Raw genomic sequence first — 20,883 nt, 5'->3', positions numbered from 1 at the left:
GCAGATGAAGTTATTGGGGTCCTCTTGAATTGCCCTGTGCTGAAGGATACTTGAAGGACTGTGTGACAGAAGGAAGAGCAGTTGGCTCTGTTAGACTGCTCCTACTTTTTTTTTTTTTTAACTTTCCTATTTCTGTTGCATCTTATTCTTGACAACATCCTTGAAGTATTTATGACCAAAATTCTTCGCACATGATTACTAATTCTTGAAAAGAGTCTCATTCTCAAGAGACCTTTAGATGGCTGGCATAGTTGGCCACAAAGGCAAGGCAGAAATTTCATTCAGAAGTCAAAGAAAAAAAACCTTGAAACAGAAACCTAAACGGAAAGGAAAAAGTGAGCTTGAATATGCTTTACATGGGCCTATTTAGTTCACATTTTATTTGTACTGGGTACCATGAGGAACAGTACTGAACGCTGCAGTGGAGCTCCAGGGAGCTTTTTAATTCTTCCCTTGCATCCCAGAATTGATTGTTTTCTGAAAACAGGTACCTCAGGACTCTGCGGGTAGCTCCTAGCTTTTTACCATGTCTTCCTTTGTTTTCACACTGGCAACTCTCTTATTCCCAGACCCAGAAAAGCCACATGACTTTCATTCCCTAGTGCATGAACTGACAACACAGCTGCTCCAAATTTCAGCCCGTGTGAATATGTAGGAGCTGATTGCTTCTCTTGCCATGTGCTGCTGTGCTCTTATTTACCTGCGGATGAGTTGATTTTGCTGGAGGGGGCAGGATTTTATGAAATCTCAAAGTTTACAGGCTGAGGCAGCAAAAGGCTCTGTCCTGGAGTTCCCCTGCTTAGTCTGTGGTTTCACCACCCAACCTCCCAACTCTTTCTCCTAAAGAAACTGATTGCTTTCATAAATGTGCACTAGGCAAGATCTATTGATCTGCCTTACTGTTTTTCTTTTTAAATTGAAATATTGAATTTTCACAGTAAAATGGCACTTTCTGCCTCCCTTCCATACGCAGAGAAACAAGGGATGAGATGCCTTGTCTTAGGCTTGTGGAGGTCAGGGGGAGCGAAAGGCAGAGACTCTTGAAATCTTGTTGGATCATGTTATCTTGGCCACTGCAGTCTGTCTCCCTGTGCTGGGATGAGAAAAGGCTCAATAACTGCACTTCTGAATGGCTGATGCAGAAGGAGGCTGGAAAGGATGCTGCAATACAGCCAGGCATGAGCTTGTTTACCTTCTCTACCTTCACTCTGATGCACATGGCTAAATAGAAAATCTGTTGAATCACTCTGACTGAGAGAGCTGTGAAATAGCAGTTGCCCTGGAAAGCACCTAGCAGAGACTCACTGGATGTCAATATGAACAGACAGAGCCATCTCCTTTACGTACCGGTAGGATGCTGGAGAACGCTGCTGCATTGCTTGTAAGAGATGCCGAGTCTGGCTCTACTCTCATTTGCATCAAAGTAACTTCACTGGTTTTGTGTGGTTTATACTTGATTTACACCACTTGAACTCCTAGGAGTTGTCGTCTTAGGCTACTTATTTCCATGATATAAATTCAACAAATTCAAACTCAGCTGGAACAGCCAATATCTACTGTCACCTATTCAATTTGCATTGCCAAACCCAGAAATTTCTGCCTTTTTACTGTAAAAGAAACCCCAACAAAACCGTGTGTTTGCTGGAAACTGTAACATTAAACTCTGGATCAAATACCCAAGACTCATGTTAGTTCTGTACAGCTCTTTATAGTGGTCCCTGATGAGTTTAAATAAAGTTAGTAAATGCTGAAGTCTATCCAGCGACTCTCTGGGAATCATATACAACTCCTGCCTGGCAGATGGACTGTATGGAGTTAAAGCAGAAGGGGAGTTTAGAAAAGGCAGCTGGGCATTAACTGGGAGCCAGTATGACATGAACTCAGCTGGTCGACAGCAGAGAAGAATCTAGCCTGAAACTTACTGTTTCCTTATTTTTCATCTGTTCCAGGTTAAAGACAGGGTAGAAAATGAGTAAGCCCCCTTACTGATAGGATAAATGCAGAAAAACTAATGTCTCCCAAAAAGTCTCAGTGCGGTTCTATTTCCAGTGAATTGAAGATCCAGAAAGCCGTGGGGTAAATCTGTTTATGTGAGGGATCTCACTGTACTCCATACTACAACCTGATTTGTACAATGAAATCAAGCATAAGGTGGTACTGTCCTGACAGAGCAGTGCTTGCTGTTTCCGCACCTCCTGTCATTTTCTGTTGCAGAACTAATGGTTGTTGTACTCTCTGATATAAATTAAGATCACTACAATTATGGATTTCAAGTTATTAACAAGTAGTAAAACACATGATGAAATTAATTTTATGTTCAGTTTATGCATGTAACTAACTACAAGGAAAATATAAAATAAGCTGAGGGTGATTAATAAAATTAATAACTTGATTTTGTTATTTTCTGAAGCAGTAATTTGAAACTGTGGGCTAAATTTTGTCCTCAATTCTCACAGAATTCACCTTTTTCCAATTTAGGCTGGTGTAACTGAGCAGAATTTACTCACTATGTTTAAAATAGAGAGAGAAATTACTCATAACCAAGGCACTTCTTCACTACTATTCACGCTTGTTCCCTTAGCACTGTTGTTGCAGTTGTTTTTTTTCTATGGTAGCACATAAACAAATTAACATAAATATTATTTGGTAGGATGTCCTATTTAAAGGTGTTGAGACCATGGAGAGAAAAACATTAACGATGAAAGCCGCATGAAGATCCACCTCCTGCAGACTTTGCGTCTCTGTGATTTAAGCAACCACTCTAAATTACTCTCAGGGTTTCCAGACCAATTTTGCTCAACCTTTAGTTAAAGATCACTTCTAGCAGGCAACCAGTTTTATTAATCGCTTGGGTGGTCATATAAGCCAGTGTGCTTTGTACACATATGTCATGTAATAACTCTACAGTGACTGTAAAACTGCTGCACATTTTATTATACGGTGACATATAGGCAGGAGAGAAGACATTATGGCTGTAGGTGAAGCGTATTTCTTGTAGCCTGGAGCAGTGAATGAAACTGATACTCAGGATTTAGAAAGAAAACCCCATCACTAGAGACAAAATTACAGTGTGGTGCCGCTTTTCCTTCCCACCAGTGTTTCTGCAGGGAGATCCGCAGTGCAGCCTGCAATTCCAGTCCACGAGGGCTAAAAATAGGCACCCGGTGCTCCCCGGTTGCAGCGCTTCACATCACGCGAGCGCGGGGGTGCTGGGGGACTGTGGCAAGGCCCCCCCATGATTAGCAAGCTGCACCAAGAGGCTGGCACTCTTGCAGGAAAAAACCTCTTGCTGATGAATTTCAGGAGTGAGGGTGCTCCTCCAGGCACCCCTGCACCTCCCCGCTGCCCCCGGCATGGGCGGGGACCTGGGGGGGCAGCTGGAGCAGCCACAGGGGTGTCGGGGAGGCGGTGGCTCCGGAGGGGCAGCGCGTTTGTCCGCATTTCCCTCCGGCCGTGCCTGCCCCGGCGCTGGCACTGCCGCCTCGGGAGCAAATTGTTGGGTGCGCTCAGTGCAGCTGGCCCTCGCCTGATGTCAGCCTGCGTGTACCGGCTATAGATGGGTGAAGTAAAAACAGCCCCTGCTTTCCTGTTTACGCACTCAAGCTTCCTCTGAGAAGTTCCTGAATAAAAACAGCCGGGCTCGACAAAATAGCCTTTCTATTTATTGCGTTGGGAGAGAGCATGGTGATGGCGGAAAGGGGCTGGGTTGACCCAAATCACCTGCTCGCGGCTGTGGGCGGTGTGACATGGGGTGGCTTCGCAGAAGGGGGCTGTTTGTGGCCCAGCTGGTGCTCTGGCCCCTGGGTCCAGGGGCAGCCCATGCCCTGCCACTGCACTTACACCTCCCTCCGTGGGAGACCAGGAAAGATAAAAAGGTCATTTTACTGGCTTTGTGGCATCCCAGGCTCCTTTATTCTACCCTGAGGAATTCTTCCTCCCAGTCCTTCCCAGTTAGGCTGTTAAACTGGATTTTGGCTGTTTTCCAAGAGCAGTAAAGAAGGACGAGTATTTTCAAAAATGACTAGAGAGACATTTCTATAGATAGGAAGGATGTTAGGTCCTCTACCTTAACAGTCTTTGGGGTCCTGGCTGTGACAACTGTTGCTCCATAGTGCACTATGGGAAACGGGACCTAAAATATTCTTAGAGCCATGGACACAGGATAACTGCAGTTGCTGGGGACCTTGGAGGTTGTCGGGGAAAAATTCCTGCTCAAATCAGGGTTAATAAGGACATGAGGAAATGGAATGAAGCTGTGTCAGGGGAAGTTCAGATTGGACGTTAGGAAAAGGTTCTTCACTGAGAGGGTGGTTGGTCACTGGAACAAGGTCCTCAGGAAAGTGATCATGGCACCAAGCCTGTCAGAGTTCAAGGAGCATCTGGACGACACTCTTAGTTATATGATTTAGTTTTAGGTAGTCCTGCAAGGAGCAGGGAGTTGTTCTTGTTGATCCTTGTGGGTCCCTTCCAACTTGAGATATTCTGTGATTCTGTGATTCTATGATTCTGCGATTCTAACTTATAGTTGGTTTGATTGCTCGGAGTCCAGATGCATTTTGAATACCTCAAGGGATGGAGATGCCATCACATCTCTGAGCCTGTGGTCCAGTGCTGCACCATCCTCACCAGATCCAGTCAGATTTTCCCTTGTTGCAGCCTGTTACTGCTGCTTCTTGTTGCTTCCTGTGTTCCTCTGAGAAGATTGTGAGTCTGTCTTCTCTAAAACCTCCCTCTAGGTACTCCATGCTGAAAAAGCTCACCTTCTTCAGTCTCTCCTCAAACATCAGCTGCTCCAGCCCCCTAACCTCTGCTGGAGATATTCCCAGCTTGCCAAAATCTCTCTCATACTGGGGAGTCCCCAGGTGGGCTCAGTACTCCAGATGGAGCCATGCAAATGCCATATAGAGTGGGTAACCTCTTCCTTCAGTCTTCTTGCTACCATCTTGCTAATGTAGCCAATGTCTGGTTAGTCTTTGAAGGGTGCAGTGCTTGCTCATATTTAACTTGTTGTCCAAGACCAGCCCAGTCCTTTCTTGCAGAGCTGCTGTCCTCAGTCTGCTCTCCTGCATCAGGTTTATTCTTCCCAGGTACAACATTTTGCATTTGTCTGACACATTTTGTGAAGTTCTTGTTGGCTCCAGCCTTCTGAGCCTGCTTTAACAGCAGCCCTGGTCTCCAGTGTATCACCTGTTCCCTGTCCAAATTGATGTCCGCCTGCTGAGGGTGCAGTCCATGCCATTGCCCAAGTTGTTGAAGATGACACACAATATCAGCCATGGTATCAACCTTTGAGGAACTTTGCTCTTAAACAGTCATTACTTCAAAGTGTTGACTGTTGCTCTCTGAGCCCACCAGTCTAGGAAGTCTTTCACCCATCTTGGAATTTGCCCATGGTCCATGTCTCCCCAGTTTGTCTCTAGGGGTGCTATGGGAGGCCATGTCAAAAGCCCTGCTAAAGTTGAGGCAAATGGCATGTGCTGCTCTCCATTTGTCCACAAAAATCAGTCATCCTATTGTAGAGGGCAATTGGGTTGGCCAGGCACAGTTTATCCTTGGTAAATCTATGCTGGTTGTTCCCAGTCACCTCCTTTTCCTTCCTGAAAATGGCTCCTGTGAGGATTTCTCCGATATCTTTACAGAGACTAAGGTGATGCTGACTATTCTGTAGTACCCCTCCTCCTCCATTTTTCTGAAGTTATGTTTGCCTGACTGTAATGTTCTTCATATATAGAAAGTCTTAATTTTTAGTAGTCTGAACTAAGATGTAAATATGAGGGCTAGAACTTGAGGGATCCATTAACTCCATTAACTCCATTAACTTGAGGGATCCATTATTCTTAGAGTTATCCGCATTCACTAAAAACTGGCATTTCTGATTTTTGGGTGTTCGGTGAGATACAACTATATGTAGAAGACAGGTAGTCTTCCATTTCTTAACTTACCAGAGGCAGGAGAGCATCAGAGGAGTGGAAAAAATGGAGAAGAATAATATAGGACAAAATTCATGAGTATATCTGAAAATCAGACTGCAGTTGCTTAAAACTGTACACCCCAAATGAGGTCTCGCACTATTAAAGCAGTTAAATGTGTGTTCAAGTTTAAGAGTTTGTGCAGTGCAGCTGATTTAAAATTAAACACTTACTAAGGCATTTTGCTGGATCAAGACTTTAAACTAAAACCATGGGTCTAATTTTATAAATCAGAGCCTCACACCTGCAGAAGGACAGCCAAAAAATCAAAACTCTTTGCCATTTTAAAAGGACCAATACGATTGAAAGAACTTAGTAATAGATCCATTTTAGTGCATATAGGCCTGTCAGTAGAGGGCAACAACATGCTCGCTCATTTATAGGAAGTCAGGTGGGCAATTAGAAGAAACAAGCTTTTTTTGATATATCTGGACTGAGAAAAAAAGGAAAAAAAAGTTCTGCCTGTTCTATCTTAGGTTAAAGTGTGAAAAAACTTCTGCAGTGCTGCCAGTTTTGACAAATCAATTTCAAATGTGTATAAGGTGGCACAGGACATCGTGTCCACAAGTGATCAGATAGCCTTCCAGTGGGCCAGAGACAATTGCACAGTTGAGTCAAATAAATTAAAAAGTGAGAAACATTTATGGAAAAAAAATATCCTTGTAAATCTTCTTTTTCATCTTTTTGCTGGATTTCATTGTTCATTTGCTGTTGTTCCAGGCATAAGCCATTTGGCCTACACACACGTCTGACCCACATTCTTGCAAGAGGTCTGCATTACTATGATGAGAGAGTCCTTCAAAAGAAAAGAAGAGAGATGTGAAGAGGAGATTCTTGGAAATTTGACAGTTCTTGCCAAGGATTTTTCTGAAGACTGGAAAAAACAACAGGACTGGGACCAGCTATCTGTGGGGTAAGGGAGCTTTTAGTGTTGACATCTTCCATTCCACAGAAAGACACAGATTCTGACCCATTAATCTCTGGTGGGGTCAGCCATGTCTCCTGTTGTTCATAGTGCATTGGCAGTCAAAAATATTCTCAAAACATTTCAATAGGATACTTTTTTGTAAAAGGGAAAAATGGCATGAGCATATGCTATTTGAGAGCTCCATCCAAAACTTTTTTTAAAAATGCCATCTGACAAATAAAAATATTTTTAGCACAGCCTGATATTTATTAAAACCTTAAGAAGTTGAATAAGATATCATGAGTATAAAGCTGAGTGTTGACCAAAAGCTGAAAATCTTTCTAGTTGTAACACATGGAGCCACTGAAGCTGCTACTAAATCTTACAGGGTATTTATTAGCAAAAATGATAAGTTTATAAAGCTAGACTGTGTGTGACAATAGGCTCTGATTTAAGGAAGAAATGACTTGGAGCTATGGTAAGAAGAGGTTTCTCAACACCTTGGCCTCCTCATTTCATGAAGAACACCCCTACCTGACTGTCAAAAATAAAAAAAGATGACAGTGGCCTTGTACAGAGGATTGAGCCCCACAATGGCAAAGATGGATGATTTCTCTTCTGTGCCTGAGAGGAGGAACTGTAAGGAACACTGCTGGTCCCATGTGTTCAAATTATATGAATCAGGCTCTCTGAAATCATCAATAATCCAGACTATTGTTGCCATTTAGACTTTTGAGCTTTCAGAGTCTTTTCAAGCTTCTGCCAGTAGTTACAAGGTTTGGATACTTTCAGTGAGATTTTCATGCATTCACAGCATTCATAGTATTTTAGGAGCTGTGGTAGCTTTGAGGGAAAACGTCAAATATTGCAGTATTTCTGATGAAAGTGTGTCAGTTGGCACAACTGGGCCCTGTCAGTCTCAAGTAGCACAGTATCATCACCAAGATGCTGTCTGCCATTAATACCACAGTGCAGGTGATAATTAGTTTTGCCCATAGGTTCTGTCAGTTTAGCAAATGTTTATTCATGCTGAAAGGTGTTTTACTGGCAGAGAGCTCCAAATTCAGACTAATCTCAATTTACTATAATTTTTAGCAAGTTTTGAGTAATTGTTTCCTCAGAAACACAATTATTCCTTTAAAAAGTCATATATGTACAGCTCCAACAGAGCACCAGATATCTTACAGACAGGACTCCAGAAGGTGCCTGCTAATCTTTTCCTGTTAATTTCTTGATCCTACAGTGTCTTGTACTGCTGAGAAAACGAGACAGCGAGCCAAAGCCAGCTCCCCAGGGAGCTGCCAGAAAAGATGCTTTGTCTCTGGACTGTGAAGATGATTTTTCATTTCCTGCTACTGTTAAAAAAATTGTATCTCTGCACAGACCTCTTGTTGGGCCTTCTCTGTTTGGTGCAATGATCACAACACGAACAAATCAGGCATGCACAATAAGGTGCAGATGATAGTGCGTGCTTACTGTATGCAGCATGGCAGGCATAGCTTTAGCCCTGCAGCGCTCGTCTTGCAGAGTTTGGGTGGCCTCTGCAGTGTAGAAGGCAATGAGGGACATCTGAGGACTAAGCTGTTTGACACAGAATCACAGATTCACACAACCACAGAACGGTTGAGGTTGGCTGGGAGCTCTGGAGATCACCTAGTCCAACTCCTCTGCTCAGAGCAGGGTCACCTACAGCAGGCTGCCCAGGACTGTGTCCAGTCAGGTTTTGAATATCTCCAAGGGTGGACACTCCGTAACCTTTCTGGGAAACCACTCTGGGCAAATGTTTGACCACTCTTACAATAAAAAAGCTTTTTCTCATGTTTAAGTGAAATTTCCTGTATTTCAGTTTGTGTGCATTCCCCTGTCCTTTCACTGGATACCACTGAGAAGAGCCCGGCTCCATCTTCTTTACCTCCCCTCCCTATCCAGTATTTGTATACATTGATAAGCTCCCCTGAGTCTTCTCTTTTCTAGGCTAAACAGTCCCAGCTCTCCCATCCTCTCCTTGTATGACAGATGCTCCTGTGCCTTAATCACCTTTGTGGTGCTTCGCTGGAGTCACTCCAGTATGTAAGGGACTCTTGTACTGGGAGCCCAGACCTGGATCCAGCACTCCAGATGTGTCTCACCCGTGCTGAGAGGAGGGGAAGGGTCACCTCCCTCAGCCTGCTGGCAACATTTTCCTAATGCAGCACAAGATGCCACTGGCTTCAAGGACACATTGCCAGCTCATGTTCAACTTGATGTCCACCAGGACCCCCAGGTCTTTTTCTGCAAACCTGCTTTGCATCTGGTCATACCCCAGCGTGTCCTGCGGCCTGGGGTTATTCGTCCCCAGGGACAGGACTAGGCATTTCTCTGTGCTGGACTTCATGAGACTCCTGTCAGCCCATTCCTCCACCCTGCCAAGGTCACTCTGAATGGCAGCACGCTCATCCGGTGTATCAGTCACTCCTCCCAGTTTTGTATTGTCTGCAAACTTACTGAGGGTGTATTCTGTCCCATTATCCAGATGGGAAGATGCTAAACAGTATTGGCCTCAGCACCAACCCCTGAGGTACTCCACTAGTGACTAGCCTCCATCTGAACTTCATGCCACTGATCACAAACCTTTGAGCGTGGCAGTTCAGCCAGTTTTCCATCCATCTCGCTATCCACTTATCTAGCCAGTACTTCAGTTTGTCAATGAAGATGTTATGTGAGACAGTGTTGAAACCCTTGCTAAAATCAAGATAAACAACATCCACTGCTTTCCCCTCATCCACCAAGCTAGTAATTTCAACATACAAGGCTATCAGGTTGGTCAGGCATGTTTTCCCCTTTGTAAATCCATGCTGACTACTTCCAATCACTTTCTTGTCCTTCATATTTGTAAATGGCTTCCAGAAGGATTTGATCCTTCACCTTCTCAGGGGCTGAGGTGAGGCTGACTGGCCTGTAGTTTCACAGATCCTCCTTCTTGCCCTTCTTGAAGACAGGAGTGACACTTGCTCTCTTCCAGTTGTCAGGAACTTCTGCTTATTGTCCTGACCTTTCAAATATAATTGAGATTGGCCTTGCAATGACATTGGCTAGCTCCCTCAGCACTTGTGGGTGTGTGCTGTCAAGTCTCATGGGCTTGTTTATATCCAGTTTGCTTAAATGTTCCCTAACCTGATCCTTCTCTACTGAGCGTAAGTCTTCCTTGCTCCAGACTCCCTCTGGTCTCAGGGTCTGGGATTGTTGAAGGCTGCTCTTACCAGTAAAGATCAAGGCGAAGAAGTCATTGAGAACCTCCACATCCTTTGTCTCCAGGTCTCCTGCCCCCTTCAGCAGCAGGCCCACATTATCCCTAGTCTTCCTTTAGCTGCTCATATACCTATAGAAGCCTTTCTGGTTACCCTTTATGTCCCTCCTCAGATTCAACTTCTGGTAGTCTTTGGCTTCCAAAACCCTGTTTCTGCATACTCAGACAGTGTCTCTGTAATCCTCCCAGGTCACCTGCCAGTGCTTCCACCTCTTGTATGCTTATGCACAGTGACAATTCATGTCTCCACCCCTCCCTTCCACTTCCCTGCGGCTTGGCAGACAGATAGCATGGTCACTGCCAGAATTGCTCAACCAAAGATGTAAATGGTTTTGCTGTCTTATAAGGCACTTATCTTTAGGTGACTACCCCACACTGCAGCAGCAGAAGTTGCAGCTAGCAATTGGGTTTTGAGGTCTTGAATAAAATGACTGCAGTTCCCATCAGTGACTAAGCACTGGATTTTGTTTTCACTAGCTCAAAGTCAGAATCTGAATTACTGTGTAAATGATGCTCTTTTCCCAAGCCGAGTGCCTGAATTCCAGATTTAAGCCCCAAAGACATTTTCAGAACTTGGCAATAAACCCCCCTGCAAAAGACAGGTATAACGGAGCAGTGAGACAGCTTTAACTGTGACAGAGATATTGGACAAAAGTGGCATGCAGAGGACATGCGTGTGAATATTCCAAAGGCAATACTAATGCTGTTGCTGCTCATTGTCTTTTGATACATCTTTGTTAAACTTTGAATAGCCTCTGATTTTGCTGGCAGTGAGGTCTTGTCTTATTAGAACAAGAGGAACATATCCTATATTGGTGCTGTTATGTTTTGGAGAGTCTCAGATTTTTCCTCCATCGGCTTCCTTTAGAAATAGGAAGCTATGCAACAAATTGTCTGAACAGCAGTTGAGACATTATCAATCTATTACCGTGCTTGTTGATTCTGGACTTGTTACTAACAAGGCCATTATTGAGAGTATTTCTACAATGCCGTGCAAAAGCTTAAATGCAAAAGCATTTAACTCCAAAGGAGCAATCAGAACAATAGACTGGCTAATACCTTCTATCACATTAGTTTGGGAAAAGTTGTCATTTTAATGCAGGCAAAGAGGCCTCAGGCGCAAAATGGACCAACCAGATATGGGCAAGTCAGCATAGAGAAAGGCGTGAAATAATAACGAAGCAGGAAAGTCAGGGCACAGGTGACTTCGTTTGCATGTCTGTACCCCATCTCACGAGTTGCCCGAGCCCCGTGGCACCCTCTGTGGCAGCAAGGCAGAGAGGGAAGCGGGGACTATCAGGTGGCCCCAAGGACTCCACGCCAGCTGGTTGCCAGAGTGCCTTCTGGGCCGGTGATCTGCAGCTCCTGCTGCCACTTCAATTGCTGCCATCTAGTGTCACCTTGTGGGAGGACGAATAGCAAAGGTCGTGCCTGTTTTCACTCTGACGAGGTCAGAGAAGATGCTCCCCTTTTGCATTGAGACGTAAATTGACTAGAAAGTGTGATTTCAGCCATGGAACAAGCTAGCTTCACACAGCTCTCATCTCCATTTTACCTGCTATCTCAAAGGCTGGAGCAGTTATCCAGGAGCCTTGGGCTACAGACACTCTTTTTTCCTAAAGGGATTTGAACCCACATCATCTATCTCCCATGAAAGTGCCCTCAGTAGAAGCATAAGCACATCCTGCTTCTAACCTGTTTCTGATGCTTGTCCTGCCATATGTGATCACATCTTTGCCACTTCTAGAGATGCCACCACAGCGACTTGGATTGCTGTCTCGGTTCTGCGTTGTGCCAGTGATTTGGATCATGACAAAAGTGAGCGTTTTTACAAGCTTCCTGAGGTGGGCAGGACTTCTGGTGTCTTTCTCCTGCAGTGCTCCAGAACTGGGACAGGATCAATCTAGTTCTTGGAGTATTGATAGGGCAATTAATTTGCTCACTCTGAGTATCCAGTTACCAACAACATGCAGGAACGTATTATAATGAAAGAGTTCTCTGAAACAATCGGATGAGATTCTGTATATGCTCCAATTATCTTAAAAAATAGCCCAGTCACTTGATAATAGTATTTTTTTCCATTAGAATGAGATTTTCAAAGACTATTTCTTTTTCCTGACCACAGTATCCTAACTGATGAAGGACACTCACTTACAGGGAAAATCTGTAGGGTTTTTGCTAATGGATCAGTGGGGTTTTAGGGCAGAGTCATGGCTCCTCAGGCATTATTTCTTTGACTGGAATTTTTAGGAACAGGGATCCTGTGTGTGCAGTATATATATCTATAAGTATATTGTCTAGGATATTAGCAGAACTATTCAAGCACAAGTAAATATGGGAATGTTATGTTGAAAATCTCAGTTATTTCTAATTGATGAAAATACCCTGGTGTTTATACAAAGCTACACAGTGACTCACAATGAAATGAAGTCAGCAAAATACCAGACGTTTTTACATCCAAAACAGAGACGAGTGCCATATGTTCATAAAATACTTTTCTCCTTAGTAAATGTTTATGAAGAAAATGAATGGACAATTTCCAAAAAGAGAAACTTGTGTAATATTATTTTCAGATAACAGAAGTATTTTTCCTCTAAGATTTTTTCTTTTCATTTACTTATTTTCATTGTAAATCAGATGACACATGAAGGTATCTACTATACCACTCATAGATATATCTTTATTGTGCCTCGGTGCCTGACTACCAATACAGCAAAAAATATGGGAAAAGGTTTTTCCCTTCAGACCAGAAACCCCTGACTCTTACTGTTTGGTGGGCCCAAGATCCAGTGCCTGTGGTCAGACTGAACTGTACCTAGTAGATGTTGAGCCTGGTGGAACCTGATGTGGAAGACACTTCTCACCTCAAAGCTTGGTCTTGAAAGGGACTGAGTTCAATGGGAACTGAGCCCTCTAAGGAGATGGTAAGAGGTACTGTTTCTCCTTCAATTATGTGGGAATTGGGTAGAAGCAGATTTAGGCCTGATATGAAATATTCTCTCACTGAGCTTTTCTGCACTAATTGGAATAAGTTTTTCTGCTTCAATTGCTTATGGATCATTTAGTAATGAGGATATTAAGCTGTTGATCGATGTTGAAGGTATGAACCAGAGGATGGGGCATATGATAGAACAAAACAGATACTATAGGTAGGTAGCAAGTGTTTGCTTTCTTTTAAAATATAAGGACAAGGAATCATTAAATGAAACTAGTAGGGGCAGTTTCAAAGCAAACAAAAGGACATGGTTTCATTGAGAAACACAGTTAAGCCATGGAACTCCTTGCTGAAAAATACCATGGCTGTTAATGGTTTACATGGTTCAAACACAATTGAGCATATTCATGGGAGAAAAAGATCTACCAAGAGCCATTATAGATAGATATGTTTCCAGCCAAGGAAATCCCAGCTGCAAGTTGCTGAGGTCTAGAGAGGATGAAGTCTTACTCCACGCTTGCCTTGTTCTTGTACTCTTCCCTATGCATCAGTTGCTGGAACTGGACAATAGGCTGGATTGACCTGTGGTGTGAATCAGTATATCTGTTCTTAGGTAGCGTAGCTACATGTTTGAACTTTGTCTTCCTGCCAATAAAGATGACAAAAAGCAGCTCTCACATTCAATTCTGAGCAGTGCTCAGTAGCCCAGAGTGGATTCCAGGTAGCAGGAGAGATGCAGAATGTAAAGAGTGCAATATGATGTGCAATATGAGTGCAAAATGATAGCCATCCTGGGAAATAAAACAATGGGAACAAACAACATTTTTATTGCATCTAACTGAGAGAAGAATTATTCATTTGACTGAGTTGTAGATCTTCAAGTTCTGTGATAATACGTTGCCTATTCTTGTATGCAAAATGTGGCTTGAAAGCCACAGAAAAAACCATAGCCATCTGGGTTCATCCAGATTCATTGCTGGATCTGAGAATTAACTTTACCTGGTGCCTAGCTTCACAACCAGCTATCGCAGCTAATCATATTATTAACATTTTAATTTGTTTTGATGGTACTTCAACCAACCACTAAGCTTGTTTCTTTTCTTTGACTTGACTATATTTTTGACATTTGCAACATGCCAGCTTTCCTATGTCACTGTTAATTTGGGCCAATATAAAACATCCTCACTTATTTTCTAATATTTGAATGATTCCAGTTGATTTTGTGAGTGAGGGTGAGGGGCGGGTTTAATACCCTTTCCTGTTACACGGGAAAATTTGCTATCCTGGAGCCTGTACATAAAATCACATCTAATATTCAGAGCTCCTCCTTTAGCTGATAATGGGGTAGGAAGTGTGCCTTGTGGGTTGCCCTATACTAATTGTCTGATAATTTACCATGGTCTCAGTTGTAGTTCTGGCAACCACAATCCATGTTTTGTTTGCAAACAGGTTTTTCTTAATCAGATGAGGAGGTATACAGTCTACCTTTAGCTTTGTTTCACAAACTTGAGGAACCATGCCTGCAATCAGTAGATCTTTCAGGTTTTTATTGCTTTTGTAAATTTGTATGCTGAAAGTTAGTTTTCATGTTTGTGAGACACAGGAAAAAACAATGTTTGTGTAGCCCCTTTTGTTAGCTAGAGCTGATGATAAGCCATTCACAGGCAGCTGACCTTCTATCTACCAATCCAGTCTTTTGATTCCTTGGTATGAATGCAGCATTCAACAAGAGAGTGCTGGCATTCGCATTTCTGGGTCTCAAACTTTAAATGCTGATCCCCAGTCTTTACTGGTCCAGACCTAGATCTATTCTGGAGCAGTCTTTGAGACTACCACGTTGGTACTTCAGACCCGGAGATTCTTTAACTCTTGCAGTTTCTCAAAGTTGTTGTGCATCCCATTGCCACTGCGTAGCTGGCAGGACAGCCCTAGCAGATTGCTGGCCCTTGCTGCTGGATGAAGCTCTCTCTTCCAAGGACTGCTCCAGCCTTTCGTTCTTTCTTGATCACAATCCCCTTTGCAATCAGCCTGTAACCTTGTTGAGTGTGCACTGCAGGCAGCAAGGGCTATTCCCGCTTCTGGCAGTTTTCCTTTTGGTCTGTATTTTCTAATGTATTTACATAAATCTTTAATTCATGTATTCCCATGATGCAGAATAGCTCACTATTGCAAGCTTTGAATTTCACCTGTTTAAGTTGTGGGTTTTCTTACAATGCTAATGAAATGGTTTCTGGCATCCTTTTAGCATATGCACCTTTTTAAAGCTTGATTTTAATAGAAGTAATTTTTTGATTGTAGTTTTTACCATTTTTGCTGGTAGTTCTGCAGTTATCCTGTTGCCTCCGTATCATACATGCTCACCTAGGACTGTATGCGTGTAGAGAGCTATAATCCTTTGCTATTCTTGTAGCTTGTTCTGAATGCCAAGCATTATCTTAATTTCCCATATTTGCCACCATGAGCAATTCCACATACAGCTTTTTTGTGGGCTCAGAGAGAGCAGGAACTGCTGTTTCAGCATGTCACAGCACATAAACTACTCTTCAGTAGGTGTTTCTGCACAGGCTCTTACCCTGTGGAATACAAAAAGTAATCCAAGAATGTTTACTCTGTGTAGCCAAAAGCAGCCTTTGCATGCCCCATAGCACAGCTGCCATGGTATCGCTTAGCCAGCGGTGGGCTGGGTATGCTCTCTTGCAGAGCCTCCTGAAAAAGTAAGAACTCTAAAGCAATTTCTTAAGTTATCTACAGACTCATTTCATCTCCTGTCTGGCCAGGATAACAAGTACCACCTCACTTCAAAGAAGGCTCCTTACCCAGGCTTCATTCCAAGCACAAGGGAAATAGGACAAGCCAGGCTGAGGAACAAAAAGCCTGTGCCCTACCTCAGGTCATGCAACAGTAAGCACCACCTACATTTAACATGGGAGAAAGAGCTTTTCTATCCCAAGATAACCCCATGGTACCCACACTATGCACATACAGCTCCTCCTACTCCGTCTGGACCTCAATTAAGTGTATTGGTGAGGACCAAGTCCAGCACATTACAAAATGGGGTCAGTGGGTCTACCAGGTCCCTAAAGGCTCCATTACAGGGCTAAAGGCTGGCCTCACTCCATACATTTGTACTTTCTTCCTATACATTAAGCTCAGCAGAGTCTTGTGGTAAAAGCAAAGGAATCACGATGGCATGGAGGAAAAAGAGAGGCTGTTTTCACAAGGGTTCTGCAAACCCTGTTTGAATTCACTGTGTACCACCTGAATAGAAAGGCCACGTGCAACTAAAGGGAATATGAGAAAGGAAAACAGTCCCCTGACTTGTTTTCAGCTTGGTATCTGCCATCCTGCCTCTGGTATGGGAATACGTGGTGCTGTGGTGATGGGAAATAAACAGATCTAGCTGGAAGCAACAGATCTGCTTCTTTAGTCTCACAGCACAGCAACACTTGAATAAACATGAAATGTCCCTGGGAAGAGCCCTCCTGAAGCTACTGCCAAGTGACAGACGGATGAGTTGAAAGGTTGCAGCGAGGGAGAGGAACAGAAGGGCATGTTCATTAATGCAGCGTACAAGGAGAGAGCAGGGAGAGCCAGTCCTTGAGGAGGCAGAAGGAAGACTTGGTACTTTCTCAGCAACTGAGTACTGCCACTGGGAAATATGGTAGTATGGTAACAGGATGCTTTTCTGTTTGGCTTTTTTTTTTTTTTTTCCTAGTTAGAGAAATTTCCCTGAAGCTTGGTAGAGGAGGGAGCAGTCAGAGCTTTGGCAGGTGCCTGTAAGCCCATATTATGCTTTCACTGTGTGTTGTACTGAGAGGAAGGGAATTTCAAAAGCCTACCACATTACCCCATCCTTTCTACATGTCTTGTGCTTGCTGTAGGGATGAGGTAGGAATCACCTCACCCAGGTATGTCACTGGAACTCGTACAGCATCGGGTCTATTTTTGTGGCAATTGTTGCTATTTCCCATTATTAGTTAGTAAAGTAATTTTAAGTCCTAGTCCCACACTAGAAGGAAACTAGAGGGAGGGTATGCAAAGTAACTGAAAGTAAGTCTCATTAATTTCAGAGAGAGCTCGGGTGAGGCCAGATCCTGTGTTGCAGGTAGTGTTCCTGGATGGCAGTCAGTGAGAAATCAGCCTTGGAGATTTTATCTAAGATGGCAGTATAACAACAAATGAAAGAGCTTCTGAAGCAAGAGCTTGTGAAAGAGAAAGATGCTTCTTTTCACTTCCGTTGCTAATTTTGTATCCAGCTAACTAGCTAAACTTGTTCAGTTCTCGTATTCTGCGAGCACCGTATTGCAGCTCTTTGCCCTGAAAAGCAAGATGTTCTTATGCTGCAGGTCCAAGACTTGCACAGCAGTTATATGCTTGACTAAATTAAGGTACTGTAATCCTCTCTGAGTAGTAGAGATCTTGGACTGCTCCAGGTCATGGAAAACCCATTATTTCAAATGTAAGCAAACCCACAAGGCCTGGATGTGTCAGCCCAGCCAGCATGGGCTCTGAAACTACTTGCTCTCTTTCTAAGCTAGGTACTACACATCTCCTCTTCCTTCAACATGTGCCTCCTGTTAGTAGCCCCATCCTCTGATCTGCTTCATCCAAGGGCTTCTGAAGGAGTCATCAGGATGCAACCATGTTCCTGTTCCCATGGGGTCTGCTCAGGGGGGATTTTCCCCCACTTGATGCTTTGGAGGCTTCTTCATGTTCCACATTTTTTCTGTGTTTTAAATAGGCCAAAAAAGACCTTATCACAAGTTAACAGCAGTGCTCCCTGTTGACTCTTACAGCACGTACCCACTCTGTCTGGAGCATGCAAGCAGAGGAGGCAGAAACTAGCACAGGACCTCCATGGTCTAGAGGTGACTTTAGTCCTGTTCAGTTAATCTACACCAGTTTGTAAGAATCTGTGAACTTGTGACAAAACTCTGATTTTTTTTTTGCTTCTGGAGGTTAAATATTTGATACCTCTGAAGATACTGAATGACCAATATATACAAATTTCTGACATTTGCTTGTCCTTATCTTTTTTCCCCCCCCCAAATATAAATCTACTCTCTTACTATGTATAGATATTTTACTGGAATCTGGAAGGTGATTCTTGTTGAGATTTGTGTCTATGGTTGAGCTGGGAGGAAGAGGAAGGAAATTTTGCTCAAAGAGAAGAGGGTGAAAAAGGCACTCTACTTTTTCAGTAGTTCTTGACCAAATCCAGAAAGTTTCCTTTAACCCAAAAGGTGTCCATTTCACAAGTAGTTTCCTTCTGCATTACTGAAGGTCATTTTCTAAGACACAGCATTTAGTGAATAAAAACTGGCTCACTGAGAGAGAAGATGGACGTGATCTGCAAGCACTAAAGAATCTCAATGGACATCAACAGATTTTACTGACCTTGTGGGGGTAGTTTGGGAATAGTTTGCCTCTACAACATAGACTTGCCTGTACACCGTGATGCTATTTAACATCAGAAAGGATTCACGGCTACAAAATTCTTAGGGAGCTGCGCTGAGTTACATACAGAACAGAAATCTCAATACAAGATGTCCTAGGCTAAAAGTCTTGCACAACTGACATGCAACTGCAAGGGTGGGCTATGAAGCAAGTATTGTTGCTAATATGAAAACATGGTGTGTTGCAATAGCAGGAACAGGTGCTTCCAAATAAATTTCATCTCCTATCAAAAAGTAATTTGTTATGATGCAAATAGCTGATAGATCTCAGACAACATTAATATAGAACTAAAGACATATGGCCTTAAAAGTAAAATACAGCTGCATGCCATCAGGAATTAGACACAGTTCCCCGTGCAAATGGATCAAATCCCACAGCATCAGCATGGAGCTGAGGCACAAGACTGAGTTGAGAGAGAATTCCAGAGCAGTGGTATGAAATCCTGCAAACTTCCAGGTCTCTGCTTATGAATAAAAGATGAAAAATTGCTCACCGAGCAAAGATAGCCATTATGCTGAAAATTTTAGCAGCAATTTGATTGCTTGCAATCATGGAGAGCACGTAGAGCTAGAAGATATTATATTATTCTACCCACCTGGGACACTCTACTTAGATATAGAATACTTCAAATAAACCCTTTAAGGGTTAAGAGAACACTGAGAAAACTTACCTTTTCAGAAAAGTAATACCTGGCCTATAAAACTTGAAAATGTCCAAAAAAGATGAAACATTTCGATGGCATGTTCCCTAAAATGTTTGTTTAAAGCTTGTTTTAATTTTAAACCCTTCTATCCTAGCAAAGATTTAGTTACACATCTGGAATTAGGTATTTAGACATTTACTTAAGAAGTACATAGCTCCTTCTAGCTTTTGGAATCATCCTCTGTACCAGTCCTGTCCTTTGGCATTTTCCATCCAGATGTGGGTAAAGGGGCTTGGATTTCTGAACTTCTTGCCACTGAACATAGCAAGATAAGACCAGACAAATGCAAAATTCTCTAAATGCCCAGTTATAAAGTACCTATATGTCCACCTCGTGCCAGAACTTCCTCTGTGAAATGCTTCCACAGAAACACCAGGAGCTTTATCTCCTTCAAGGATGACTGGGAATTAAGGGGCCTCATCCCACCCCAAAACCTGGTTCTGTAGGAGAGGCAAAGCTCTCTGGCTGAAGTAAACTCCTTCTCTTGTAGCTGGAGACCTGACTGTCCTTTCTCCCTCAGATTGAGATCAAAATATCAAATACTTGCCTGATCCTTCTGCATAGCCTTGTTAGATACTTGAGTTCTAGGAGCAGATTGCATCAAAAACCTTGGAGGCCAGGGTGAATCAAACTCCAAAATGACTTGATTTCATGCCCTTTGATTCCCCTGGGATGGGTTGTGCTGGCAGGGTGGTTAGCTCCTGGTTCAAGACTGTTGGCTGTAGAAGTATCCTTCAGATGGAGGCTGGATTTCCTTGAACTCATCCTACTCTATAACTGCAGAGGCACAGGTGGGTGTGAGTTCTGATGATGGATTGAGGCTCTAAGCACACTGAGAATAATTTTAAGTGAAAACATATGCTCTAAGTCTTCAAGGGATATTTTGCAAACATGACAAGAAAACAAATTTCAGTTCATTTCACACATTCATTCAGGAGATGACTTGATAACAAAAGAATATCATGAACGGAAGGGAGTGGCCTGGCAGAGAAATCACCTCTGCAATGCTTGTATCAAAATGTTGGCATGATGTCTGAACAGAAGTCTCTTACAGTGAAATATATTGTATGCTGCCTGGCACTGTGTTCCTTTTTGTTGGGCAAAATATACGTAAAAAGGAAAGGCCAGATTTCATCTGAAAACACTTCCCTTGCAAAGTAGCCCAACTTAAGCAAACAGCCTTGCTAGGGTCTGATCCAAACCCCGCAGAAGTCAGCGACAGGCTTTCAGTCCCTTGCAGAGACCTGGCTGCCGTGCCCAGCTCCGTGCTGGAAGGGTGCAGCCGGGAGCCTGTGCCTGCGGTTACCTGCTCGGGGTGCACCTGCTGCAGCAGGGCTAGTCCCTCCGTACAGAAATCCACTCACTCGTATTTACTGTCTTGCTGTGGTACAAGCTCTAACAAGCCTCCAACACTAACTGGCTTTTCATGGCCAGAGTTCAAACATACAAAATGAAGCGTATTCCATGTATTCAGACTCTTTCTACTCTTTAATCAACATCTTTCTGTTACTCCCCTGTCTTATTTCACCCTTTTTAATTTAGCATGTAAAACAATTACACCTTCTTCCTTTCTCTAGTGTGCAGAGATACATTTCCACTAATTACAGCCCCCCCAATATCTTAAGA

At 43.1% G+C, this 20,883-nt stretch overlaps 1 long non-coding RNA gene across 2 annotated transcripts in view; it reads left to right on the top strand.

The window, feature by feature from the left end:
* The window catches only part of LOC142405018 (uncharacterized), a 63,129-nt gene extending 54,985 nt beyond the window's left edge, over positions 1-8,144 (top strand). For both annotated transcript variants that reach the window (XR_012774033.1, XR_012774034.1), the window contains exons 3-4: positions 6,690-6,882; positions 8,120-8,144. This is a non-coding gene — a long non-coding RNA (uncharacterized LOC142405018). The remainder of the gene's footprint in view (positions 1-6,689; positions 6,883-8,119) is intronic.
* Positions 8,145-20,883: the final 12,739 nt, after the last annotated feature.

The sequence above is a fragment of the Mycteria americana genome, chromosome 1 (assembly GCF_035582795.1).
Source record: "Mycteria americana isolate JAX WOST 10 ecotype Jacksonville Zoo and Gardens chromosome 1, USCA_MyAme_1.0, whole genome shotgun sequence".
Classification (NCBI taxonomy): Eukaryota; Metazoa; Chordata; class Aves; order Ciconiiformes; family Ciconiidae; genus Mycteria; species Mycteria americana.
This window is presented reverse-complemented; position numbering and strand designations above follow the sequence as displayed.